Source organism: Rhinatrema bivittatum, chromosome 13, assembly GCF_901001135.1.
Source record: "Rhinatrema bivittatum chromosome 13, aRhiBiv1.1, whole genome shotgun sequence".
In the NCBI taxonomy this organism is placed as follows: Eukaryota; Metazoa; Chordata; class Amphibia; order Gymnophiona; family Rhinatrematidae; genus Rhinatrema; species Rhinatrema bivittatum.
In genome coordinates this window covers 19,563,453-19,576,454 of record NC_042627.1, presented here as the reverse complement: position 1 = coordinate 19,576,454, position 13,002 = coordinate 19,563,453, and the positions used below count along the sequence as shown (strand labels likewise).

Sequence of the window (13,002 nt, the reverse complement as noted above, 5' to 3'; positions counted from 1 at the left end):
TTGAGCAAACACGGTCAAGAGCAGTTTAATTGTGGCGGTTACAGCATGGAACAAATTGCCTGTAATGTTGAGGGAGCAGCAGGAGTTGAAGTTTTTCAGAAAACATATTAAAGCAATATTCTTCGAAGAGGCGTATGGGTGAGGCAATGTTTATACAGTTTTATTCTAAGTTTTAAAAGACTGTGTTTTATTATTTTTATTGTTGCAATTTAGGTGATGTATGTATAACTTTATGATTCTTACACTGTAAACTGAACTGGACAAATGTTTGGAAGCTGTTGGCTATATATAATATATATATATATATAATAAGTAAATAAATAAAAAATGTTTGTGCATCACCACCATCTCTGCCCACTAATCCACAACAAGCTCAGATTGGAAAATTAAAAATTAAGAAAAAAAAAAAAAAAGATTGGAAAATTAAAGCTTCCAGGCATGGAGAGCAGGGGATATTTTTATCCTTATATTTAATTATTGGGTGTTATTTGATGTGCCTGCTACTTTTAAATATTTTATTGATGTTTGGGAAAGCTTTCAAAATTTGTACGAGTCTTTAAATATTGGATATTATTTTATTTGTTAGCTATTTAGAAATATTCTTTTAGTATGATTTTACTGTTATGATTAATGGTTTATATTTCTTGTTTTTGTTGATTGATGATTTATGAGGAATGATGATGTTTCTGTTTTTCCATTGTTGCACTCTATACAGTCTGGCTTGTTGCAGTTTACTGTTCAGTTTTTGTCTGCACATTTCTATTTATACTTTATGGTCTATTTATTCTGTATTTGATGAGGGTCTGTGTTCTGCATGTATGACCGAGATGAATTATTCTGTTAGCATGTAGTTTCTGTGTAGGGATCTATAGCAGCTTGATTTGATTTGTTTTTCTGATAGGAAGTGCATCAATGTTTTAGGTCCTGGTGTAATATTTAGTGTTGCCTTTTCATAGGTAGGATTGTTACTGTGCGTGCTGGCAGTTAGTGCTGTTTTGGTATGGGAGAGTCAAGCCTACACCCAACATTTTACAACAGGCCTAATACCATATGGGTTCCAAGTGACTTTATTGCAGCTTTTCTGATTGGCAACACAGTAGTGCATATAATTATCACAATAGAATGTACATTATATAATTCCTTTTTCATGTAAAATCTGTCAAATGCATAATTTTCAACAGTGTGTGGGGAGGTCAGTGGGGTGGGGGGGGGGAATGCCAGGCTGTAAGGTTTGTCAAGGGCACCTATTACCCTTGTATCGGCCCTACCCATACTGTACCTCTTCTGTGGATAGACGACCCTGTTTTCTAGTTCTATCACTCCAACACCTTTCATAAGCACTAAATTCAATAGAAAATGTAAAAAATGAACACATCTGTGTATACAGTTAGTGCGGGAAGAGGGAATGAGGCATGGGATGTGGATATGATAGTAAGGAAAGAAGTATCTTGGACACCCTACTATGCAGAAATCCCCACAGCTCTGTTTAACTTAGAAATTGTTTGGTTTAGCTGCTGCCAAGCTATTTAGAACAATGCCTGCCAATGAATGTATATAGGTGAGGTAATGAGTGACTTTCTCATCATGGTAACACGGTGCATGACACACAATTTACACTTTAAAGCAAGCCAGTTCATCTAGGCACAGTGCAGTATTTCAGAAGTACATGTGGCAAGCAGACAAAAGGCAGCAGAATGATAAGAAAATAAGAAATGCCATATTGGGTCAAACCAATTGTCTATCAAGTCCAGTATCCTGTCCCCGACAGCAGCCAATCCAGGTCACAAATATCTGCTAGGGTCCCAAAGAATAGATCCAATTCTTCTTGCTCATAACCAGGGATAAGCAGTGGCTTTCACACGTCTACATGGCTAATAGTGATTTGTGGAATTTTCCTTCAGGAATTTGTATAAACTGCATTTAAACCCTACAGCACTAACTGCTTTCACCACACCCTCTGGCAACAAATTTCACAGTTTAATTGTGCTCCAAATGCAAAAAATTACTTTTTCTGATTTGCTTTAAATTTGCTACCCATTAGCTTTGTGGATTGCATCCTAATCCTAGTTGGAAAGGGTAAATAACCATTCCCTATTTACCCCAACCTACCCATGACTTTATAGATCTCTATCATATCTCCTCTCAGCCGTCTCTTCTATAGGATGACGAGCTATACCCTGTTTAGCCTTTCCTCAAAAGGAAGCCATTCCATCCCCTTTATTATTTTAGTTGCCCTTCTGTTACAGGTTCAGACCATGCACACTGGTATCCTACCTAGGGGGCTCTGACCTGGGCGGCTAATCTCATATAAACACACACAATTAACTGGGATTATATCTGGGGGCTTGAACCCAGGAGCTTATGTCCAACACAAAGAGCCACTCACAAACGTTGATTCAGTCCATCACAGTTCCAGGTAGGAAACTAAATTTATTTGAGCAATAGGAGGATAGAACAAATAAAAACAGATCATATAGAAGAAGTAATGGTAGATAATAACAATTGCTACATAGATATAAAAAGCTTACATTTCCATAGGATCAGCCGTACCATCATGTCCAGGGCTCACTCTCCCCCCTTTCTCGCTGTCTCTCCTTATACAATACAAATGCTTGTTAAAGCAGTGACATTCTCTCCCTCAGGGTTCTTATCAGATTTCAGACACAGCTGGGTGGCCTTCACTCTCTCTCTGAGGCTTTAGTATAAGTTAATTGCTAGTGGAAAACTAAATAAACAGATTCTTGCCTGTTCATAAACATTTCACAGTGCATGATAGTAAACAGGAGTTCACTCAGAGGTTGGCCTGTGGCCTTCAAACTAACTTGTGTCTGGATGAAAACTCTGAATCCATACGGCCTAACCTCTACATACATCTTTGGCAAAAGTAACAAAAAATGACTCCAACACCTTCTCTGTTCCTTTTCTAGTTTGAAGCATAAGATTGATACAGAGCTATATCAAATATCCTGTGTTTTATTTACCATTCCTTTCCATATATGACAGCTAAGTTTCATTAAATGGAACTATAGTTTAAAATGAGGAATTTTCCAGCAATGGGAAGTCCAAAGAGGTGTGAACTAAAGACATGTGTGAAAGGATGGTCCTCACCCCAGAGGAGGTAGGTTTGGAGAAGGTATACATATACGGCTCTGTGAGTTATAGGGAGGAATCTGAGGAGTTTTTCAAGGAGTCTAGAAAGAGAGAGCTGCTGGTCGAAAAGAGGACTGGGTCATGTTTGGTGTGGAGTGTTGAGCTGGGGGTCAGAAAGAGAAAAAAACGTATGGTACCTGAACTGGCATCCAGTTGTGGATCACTGGAAGACATTTTTTCCCACAAATGACTAGAATAACCAGGAAACTTCTGATCACCTAAACCAAGTCAGAGGATTTGTCTTTGACAAGCCATGTCAATCCGTGCTTTGGGAACTTTCAAGAAGGGTTCTATTCTTGTTTTGTGGGCGGGACAACAGGAATCCTGTGGGAGAAAGGGTAGCATTTTCAGCAGGAGAGAACAGTTAAGTTGAATAAAACTCTATTTGTTCAAGTAACTTGGGAAATGTTGAAAGAACTGTACGCTGTTTCCTGACTGCTGTATTGTGCAGATTGAGTTTTCCCATTTTTCTTGTATCTTTTAAACTTTGCCATTATTTTCCAATAAACTTTCTTTAGTTTGGAATACATTCTGAAGTGGGCTGTTTATTTATTGTTTAGACTGTAACACATCCTTTGGGGCCAGGGATGGATTTTGCCACCTTTGGGTGGTTACCCCTACCTTCCCCACCTCCTGCAAGAGTCTGTTACAAAGTGGCAGAGGGCTGTTCTCTGCTGAAATGAGATTCAGTGGAGCTTTGAAGCTGAGCATTTTAGCCAGCCTGGTGCCCCTGAAAGTTTGCCTACCTAGGCATAATGGGTGCCTATTGACAAATCCAGGAGTTTGGGGGCCCTGCAGGAGTATTCCTGCCCCCATTCCATGGAACCCAATATTTTCCCCATGGTCCAATGCTCTCCAGGGCTGGGAAGATGGCCCCCTACCCGGGGGAGGGGAGGGGGGTTACAAAATGGCACATGAACAGAGATTGTGTCTGAGAGGGCTTTTGCATGCTTCAAGTATTTTGGCAAGATTCAGTGAAAACTGCTAGCTTTTTGATGCATAAACAGCTGATTTTTACGTTTTTGCATGTTTGCTGGTTTTTCAAAAATAGACAGTCTTCTCGCCATCAGGCACTGTGCAGTATCATGAGGAAAGGAAGTACGCAAGTACAGAGCCATGTTCACCGTATCTGACATCCTACCCTAGCTGATTATGAAGGACAAATCAGGAGAGAACGGGCAAGATGAGGAGCAGGAAGTCAGACTGGATATCTCAGCCATTTTTAAGATGGCATGGAGAGAGGCGACCAGATGTTCCTGCCCTCATTCTATGGATCTCAAGATTTCCCCAACACTGTGTGAGCAGTCCAGGGCTCTCCAAGGCTGAGAAGGTGGCCTCCTTTCCCCGGGGGGGGGGGAATGTTAAGCTTATATCTAACATTGTATTTGCTTTGTTGACCACCACTGCACACTGAGCTGAGGATTTCAAAGTTTTGTCCACAGTGACTCCAAGATTCTTTTCTTGCTTGAAATCACCTAATATGGAATCCAGCATCATGCACCTATAGTTTGGACCATTCATCTGTATATGCATCAATTTGCACTTGTTCAGATTAAATTTTATCTGCCATTTAGTCACCCAATTCCTCAGGCTCGAAAGGTCCTCTTGCAAGTCCTCACAATCAGATTATAATTTAACTTTTTTTGAATAATTTTGTTTCATATGTAAATTTTAAAACCTCATTCACTCTCTCCTAGATATGCAGTGTTCCCAGCAACCTTTCCAAGTCTAGTAAGATAAAGTGCTGACTGCGGCCTTTACAACCCTTTTCAAACCAATATGTACACAAGAAGAAAGGATTGAGAACAGCAAAACCTGGATCAGGAACTAGACAGATCAAAATTCACCTCTTACATTGTTATACAAAGATGCTTTGTAATATTTATGCTAACCACTGGGGCATAGGATGGGTTGAATTACAACCCTATAATGCCACTCAGAGATACAAAGTGAAGCTCTGTAGAAGTGGGAATCACCCATGGTAATCAGACCCTGGCAGTGTCATATGGTCATTCTTAAGTGCTTGTTATGTTGACAGATATTTTTTCCTGAAAAAGCAAAATGCAGAAACACTGTATCCATCTCTATGCTGGAAAAGATAGAGCAATCTGTTTCATTCAAGGGTAATTTTTAGTCTTGCCACCCAGTTTAAGAAAGGGCAGCTGCACTACATAACTACAAGGGAACTTGGATAAGAAGTGATATGCTTCAAATGGTCAAGCTTCTATGGCTGATAGCTGAAATATATCCTAACCTACAATGTAGACAGGAATAAATGGGCAAACTAAATAGATCAATTCGTCTTTTTCTGCCATCATTTACTATCTTACCATGCAGATCCCAATACACTGACATTTCCTTCTTTACCAGTACTAACAAACATTTGTTTAGATAATTCAGCTGGCAGTTACAAAATTAAGCTTTCGATTTTTATTTATTTTTTGAAGTGCTATTACTTTTTAAAGTTTTTAAAAGTTCCTCCTACCTAGCTGCTTTCACTATTATGTATCTAGCACTGGTAGAACTCCATGCAGGCATTATACCGAACATAAGAATACAAGAATTTCTATACTGGGTCAGACTGAGGGTCCATCAAGCCCAGTATCCTGTTTCCAAAGGTGGCCAATCCAGGTCCCAAGTACCTGGCAAGATCCCAAACAGTAGATATATCCCATGCAGTTAATGCCAGGGATAAGTAGTGGCTTTGCCCAAGTCTATCTGGTTAATAACACTTTATAGACTTCTCCAACAACTTGCCCATATCTATTTTAAACCCAGTTATGTTAACTGCCTTTACAACATCCTCTGGCAATGAATTCCAGAGCTTAACCTTGCATTAAGTGAAAAGTTTTTGTTTTACTTGTTTTAAATGTGATACTTACTAACTTCATGGCGTGTCCCCTAGTTTGTATTATCTGAAAGAGTAAATAACCGATTCACATTTACCTATCCTATTCCACTTATGATTTTATAGACCTCCATCATATTCCCCCTCAGCCATGTCTTCTCCAACATGAAGAGACCTAACCTCTTTAGCCTTTCCTCAGAGGGGAGCCATTCCATCCCCTTTATCATTTTGGTTACCCTTCTCTGTACCTTTTCCAGTTCAGCTCTATCCCTTTTCAGATATGGCAACCAGAACTGCGCACGGTACTCCAGGTATGGTTTCACCATGGAACGATACAGAGGCATTATGACTTTCTATGTTTTATTCTCCAATCCTTTCCTAATAATTGTTAATATTCTGCTTGCCTTTTGACAGCCTCTGCCCACTAAGCAGAGGATTTCAAACTATTGTCCACGATGATACCCAGATCCTTTTCCTGGGTTGTAGCTCCTAATATAGAAGCACACCTGCGGCCCCGCCCCCGGATGACACGCCGCCGCGACATGCCCCCCCCCCCCCTTCCCCCAGGAAAGCCCCGGGACTTACGCGCGTCCCGGGGCTTGAGCGCGCCACCGAGCCTCTTCAACATAGGCTCGGCGCACGGGGCAGGTTTTTGGGGGGTATGCGCGTATCTTATGTGCGTACCCCTTTGAAAATCTGCCCCTTAGAATTACCTCTTACTTTTCCTTTTATCAGGGACACACACTTAGAATTACCTATCTTTCTTTTCTCTTTATCAGGCATACACACTTAAAATTATCTGATTAAAGATTAGTTTACTCCACAATTTCACTCTTCCCCAAAACTTTAAGTCCCAAAATTACCTAGTAAAGCGATACTAACCGATCCTTTTTAACCACGAGAAAAATCTTCTGCGCTCAATGCTCCCTCAGGATGTACTGATGCATGTAAAGCATGAATGTATCATAAAAAATGAAGCACAGCTTATTAAAGAAGAGTTTAGAAGCAGAGCGTGTAGCCATAATTAAGGGTTCACACTTTTTTATTCCAAAAATGTGTAAATAAATATGAAATAAACTATTTTAGTACAAAAATGAAAGGTGTCCAAAGACAGAGCAACATTACCAAGCTGGCTGTTATTTATTTATTTTGACTCTTTATATGCTGCCTTCAGCATCACAAATCAGGCTACTATTCCATCCCAGATACTACACAGTAGATCTCATTGGTTCATATTAACTATGTTATAAATACTGACACACGCTGAGTTGCTCCACGTGAGATGTCCACTCAGGTGAATGCATGTGCTTCACTGTTGCCCTACCATTTGCACACTGGGCCTCTTTTGTTGCAATGCAATGGAAGATCTGTCTGGAATGGGTTAGATTTTCAATTTTTCTGAGCAGCCAGCAGTCAGGCCAGCATTTGATGTCATACTTCCATCTAATCAGCCCAGATCATTCAGCATATGTTTTGAACTACATCGCATAAACAACTAGGTCAACTAAGCTACAATAAATATGCTACAATAAATCTGTGGTTAAAAAAAGAAAAAAATATAAAGAGGGAGGTAGAGGAGGGTTTGCAGGGGTGAATCTATCAACAGGCAAAGTGAGGTGGCAAAATTTTGGGGGCAGCAAAAAGTGCCCCCTCCCCAAATACTTCTGTGGCCACCGCCTCACCTTGCCGCAGATGAGATTATCGAAGTACCTACAGGGTTCTGAAGTGAGGCCTGGAGGGGCCACAGTTGACCCCCCCATCTTGCTGCAGCCTGAAGAGAGGCTGGCTGGGCCACAGTGCACCCCATCCTGCCATGGCCCGAAAAGAGGCTGAAGGGGTCCGAGGAAAAGGCCATAAGAGAGAGTATTTATTTAATTTATTTATTTAAAATTTTTATATACCGACATTCATCCAGGATATCATATCGGTTCACATTGTAACATAAACTGGCGCTAGGCATGGCGCTTTACATTGAACGATTAAAACATGCGAACAAGGTATTAAAAGGGGGTGGGAGATAACATGGGAAAGTTTGCATTAAATTATATTATAGCAACGTTTGCAAATATATACATATGTACAATGGAAAAAGACTAAGAAGTGCAGGCAGGCTAGTGAGGGAGAAAGGGGAGGAGGAGAGAGGAGAGCTGAGAAGGAGGGAGGAGCGGGGAAAGAGGTAGGAGGGGGAAAGAGGGAGGGGAGAGAGGGAGAGAGGGACAGTGAAGGGGAGAGTATGTGTGTGTGTGAGAGACCCTATGTGCATATATGTTTGTGGAGGAGAGGGGGGTTGTGTGTGAGTGACGGGGATCACCTATATGCATTTGTATGTGTGAGGCTGTATGCAACTGTGAGTTTATGTGAGAGAGAAAGCCTGTATGGATATGTGTGTACATGAGGGAGAGCATTTATGGATGTGTATGGGGAGGGAGGGGAGGGGAAGAGAGAGAGAGAGAGAGAGAGAGAGAGAGAGAGAGAGAGAGAGAGAGAGAGAGAGAGAGTGAGAGAGAGAGAGAGAGAGAGAGACTAGCTATAAGGCCCTTCTAGTAGTTAAGTATTTATAGCTCTATATGAGGCCCACCTAGTTACTTGAGGTGAGGTTTAGTGTAGGGGTTAGGGGTCACTTTGTCATTCAGCGTGAGATGTACGAACAGAACAGTGCTCTCTTGTGAAGATTTGATGACCTTCGGAGTGAGGAAACTCACCCAAAGATGAGATTTGTGCAATGTTCTCTCAACCTAGCTTGATGGACACTCTACCTGGATAGACTCGAAGGTCCTACAAAAGAATTGATGAAAATAAAAATAATGAATTAAATTTGCTACTGGGGATTTTCTTGGGTATATTGATAATTGGATAACCCCCAGAATACATTGTGAACTTGGGCTGTTATTGATTGAAATATAAGCAAATAATATGACACTCCTTGTTCTTTTTGACAGGTTGAGAGGATATAAAGGGTAGAATGTGACTTTATAACTAATTAGTACATATGTAAGATAGTTTGTGTTTTGTTGTCCTATGTGTAAATCTGTGAATCATATTCCTGTTTTATCACCACAGTTGAAGGTATGGAACATGAGATTGCAATTTTTTTTTTGGGTCAAACAAGATATCCTAAAGAACTTATTTTGACAGAGTGCATGGATAGTGTTTTTTTCAAGATGGGGACTGGAGACATGATTCATATTGGTCAGTGATCTATATCCAGACATATCCAATTTTGTTTTACTGCCATATTTGCGTATATTCTCAAGTACTTCCATTATACTTGCACTATACATGAAATATAAAAGATTTACCTAAGAACATAAGACTTGCTGTACTGGGTCAGACCAAGGGTCCATCAAGCCCAGTATCCTGTTTCCAACAGTGACCAATCCAAGTCACAAGTACCTGGCAGGATCCCAAGAGGTTGATTAAGTCCAAGCTGCTTATCCCAAGAATAAGCAGTGGATATCTGCAACTCCACCTTAATAAGATTTATGGACATTTCCTTCAGGAACTAGTTAGTCCAAATCGTTTTGAAATGCATCTACACTGATAGCTTTCACCACATCCTCTGGCAATGAAGTCCAGAGCTTAATTATGCATTGAGTAAAAAAAGATTTTCTCTTAATAGTTTTAAATGCACTATGTACTAACTTCATTGTGTGTCCCCTAGTCTTTGTACATTTTGAAAGAGTAAACAACTGATTGTTTACTTGTTCCATTCCACTCATTATTTTATAAACCTCTATCATATCTCCCTTCAGCCATCTCTTCTCCAAACTGAAGAGTCCTAACCTCTTTAGCCTTTCCTCATAGGGGAATCATTCCATTCCCTTTATTATATTAATCGCCCTTCTCTGTACCTTTTCTAATTGCTATATCTTTTTTGAGATGTGTTGAATAGAACTGCACACAATACTCAAGATAAGGTCAAACCATGGAGCAATACAGAGGATTCTGATATTCTCTGTTTTATTCTCCATTCCTTTCCTAATAATCTCTAGCATTCTATTTGCTTTCTTGGCTGCTGCACATTAAGCAGAAGATTTCTGCATATTATCAATGATGACATCTAGATCCTTTTCCTGAATGGTGACTCCGAAATATGGAACCTTCAATTGTGAAGCTATAATTTAGATTACGCTTCCTAAGTGCATCACTTTGCACTTGTCCACATTAAATTTCATTTGCCATTTGCATGCCCAGACTCCCAGTTTTTCAAGGTCCTCTTGCAATTTCTCACAATCCTCTTGTGATTTAACAACTTTGAATAATGTTGTGTCATGGCAAATTTGATCACTCACTTGTTGTTCCCATTTCCAGGTCATTTATAAATATATTAAAAAGCAGTGGTCCCAGAACAGATCCCTGGCACACTCCACTATTCACCTTTCTCCATTGGGAAAAGTTGTTTTTTTATCTTTTGTATAGTCATTTAAAAGTATGTTTTTTGTTTTATTAACAACTTGCTCATCAGTTGACAAGGTAATTCAGAATCTTTCTGATTTTTACTTAAAGACATCTGGCCCACTTTAGAATTTATTGCAATTTCTCTACTGGGATGTCCTAATTTCCCTGTTCTCAAAGATGCATCATTCCAAACCATGCGCTTCTGAGTGACTGTCGACTTTCCCCCATCATCTAGTTTAAAAGCTGCGCTATCTCCTTTTTAAAGGTTAGTGCCAGCAGTCTTTGATGATATAGTTCACGTTTTCAATGTAATATGAACCTGAAGATGATTGCTGTGACAGATGGCCACTCTGTCTCCAAACCCCTAATTTATCTTTCCCTTTGGATAGCTTGTTTTGCATATGGATTGTAACTTTCAAATGGGCATGCAGGCGTACCTATACATGTGTATATGGGTGCACAGCCAGATACTTGGCAATTTTATATCCTGTGCGCACAAATGTTCGCATATTATAAAATAACCCTGGCATGCATATGTGTGCTCCTAATTTTAATCTTGGCGCACACAGCAGCATAAGTTGGCTTTGGGACACGCAAGTGAGAGAATTTTATAACAGATGCGCATCCAGGACATGACCAGTTTCACTAGTTCATCCATCAGTTTGCCCAGACTAGAGCTAAGTCCTCCAAACCCCCCTGGTTCTTTAATCTGTACATCCCCCAGTTAACCCAAACCCCTCAAACACTTCATAGATGCCTGGACATAGTTTTATTAAGACTTACACCTCATCCATAACAGAAGTAACTTTGCGCTGAAATATACCTGAGCATGCCCAGGAGCATAGCTACTTGCACATAAATCTCTTGCTCCTGCCCCAGAACGCCCATCCCTCATCCACATTCAGCCCTTTCTCCCCCCCCCCCCCCCCCCCGTGCAAGATATTTGCACACTGGTACTTGTGTGCACACGTGGCCAGCTTATAAAATCAGGTGAACACACACGTGCAAGCTGCATGCCCATCTCCCCAATTTTGGCACGTGTCTGGTTTTTAAAATTCACCTTTAAATTTATAGATGTCAGGTTATGCTATGCTAGGAATGGAAATGTGGAAAATAAAGCTTCCTCGTTATGCAAAAACCTAAAGTTGTATTTGGGAAGGGAGTAGCCCTCCTTCATGTGAGGTGCTTGTCATATGGAAATAAAGAGTCCAGCAAAATGTACACCAGGGATGAGACATTTTTACAATTTCCTTTTTTTTTTTACCTACATGTAAGTCGTTTTTTTATCAACCATCAAGATTTCATATTTATTTTTCTCATTTCGTTTTCCCCATTCATTCCTATGGAGTAGGGCAACATAAATGGTTTAGAAAATATTTACAAGATACAAGAATTTGAAAAGTTTTTGCCATTTTTATGTTAAGTTTAAGCTGACATCACAGTCAAAACACGCACAGTGTGCTTGCTTTATTTGCTCAGTTCTAGTTGATGACATCAGGACGCTTGACTCGTATGATCCGGAAGGGAGATAATTAAATTCACAAATATTGTACTAAAGCAGGTAATGCATTATGTGAGTCAGAGAGGCAGACACCAAAATGTTGAAGGTTTCTATGTTATTTTTGAGAAATGGAAGCTTTCGAAGCCTTGGAGGAGGATAGGAGTAAATGTAAGAAGTCATTTTTATTTGCAAAAATCAAGGACTGTGTTTTGATTGTAAATTGTACTAGTCCTGATTTTTGGGTGAAATGAGCCATTTTTGTTTGCAGCAATAATTATCAGAAGGAAGCGATTTAATGCTTTGTTTGGTATGACCATTTCAATCCTTTTAAGGGGCTGCTCTTGAGAAAAGAGGCTCCAGTGAGTTTTGTGTTCATTGATATGGTTTGCATGGCAGTCCAGCAGAAACTGTACAATGAAATTCCCATAAATTTTAAGGTGTAACTGATGAAAGACACAACAAAACAAAACAAAAAGCCCAGTGACGATGCCTGTCTGCCTTTGATCTTTGTGTGCCTGTTTCTGTGAGTGCTAGTTTTAGCTAATTGGGCATTCACGCACGTTAAGCCTCTGTGGTTGTGTTCTGGTCGGTTCAAGTGTTACTTTTTCCATGCATACAATGTGCTTGTAGGTGCTGTTAGTGTGGGTGTGCAGTCTTGTCTTTTTCTGTGCACAATAGCTGAATCTGTGTGGGCTGTGTCTGTGACTTTCTGTCCGTGTCTGTATATACTTAAATATCTATGGTTCTATGTCTCTGCCAGTGCAGGCTGATTAAAGAGAGTTTTCTATTACTTGCTGCTGCTTTCTCTCGTTTCTGGGGAAATGGCCTCAGGGGCCCTTGCCTAGCTTGTCAAACCCTACAAAATGGCTGCAAATAACTTCAATTCCCACCCTGACTTTTTCTCAACCACAACTTTTGCTGTAACAACAAAACACAATTTCTTTGCAACAGTGCTTGTTCTTAGAGCCAAAGGCAGATCCATTACTATGATCAAGCTGAGAGGGAGATGAGGGGGGGAAATGGGGGAGGTTGGGAGAGAATTCCATGAAATGGGAATTAATAATTTATAAAAATGTAAAACTGGAAAAATATCTCCCTATTAGTT

At 40.1% G+C, this 13,002-nt stretch overlaps 1 protein-coding gene across 3 annotated transcripts in view; it reads right to left on the bottom strand.

The window, feature by feature from the left end:
* HCN4 (hyperpolarization activated cyclic nucleotide gated potassium channel 4) overlaps positions 1 to 13,002 on the bottom strand; it is a 337,366-nt gene that overhangs the window by 283,493 nt on the left and 40,871 nt on the right. Inside the window, exon 1 of one of the 3 annotated variants that reach the window (XM_029575660.1) lies at positions 3,288 to 3,357. The exons of the other annotated variants lie outside the window; for them this stretch is intronic. The gene's annotated coding sequence lies outside the window, so the exon portion shown is untranslated. Of the gene's footprint in view, positions 1 to 3,287; positions 3,358 to 13,002 lie in introns of those variants that run through there. 3 annotated transcript variants of the gene reach the window in all.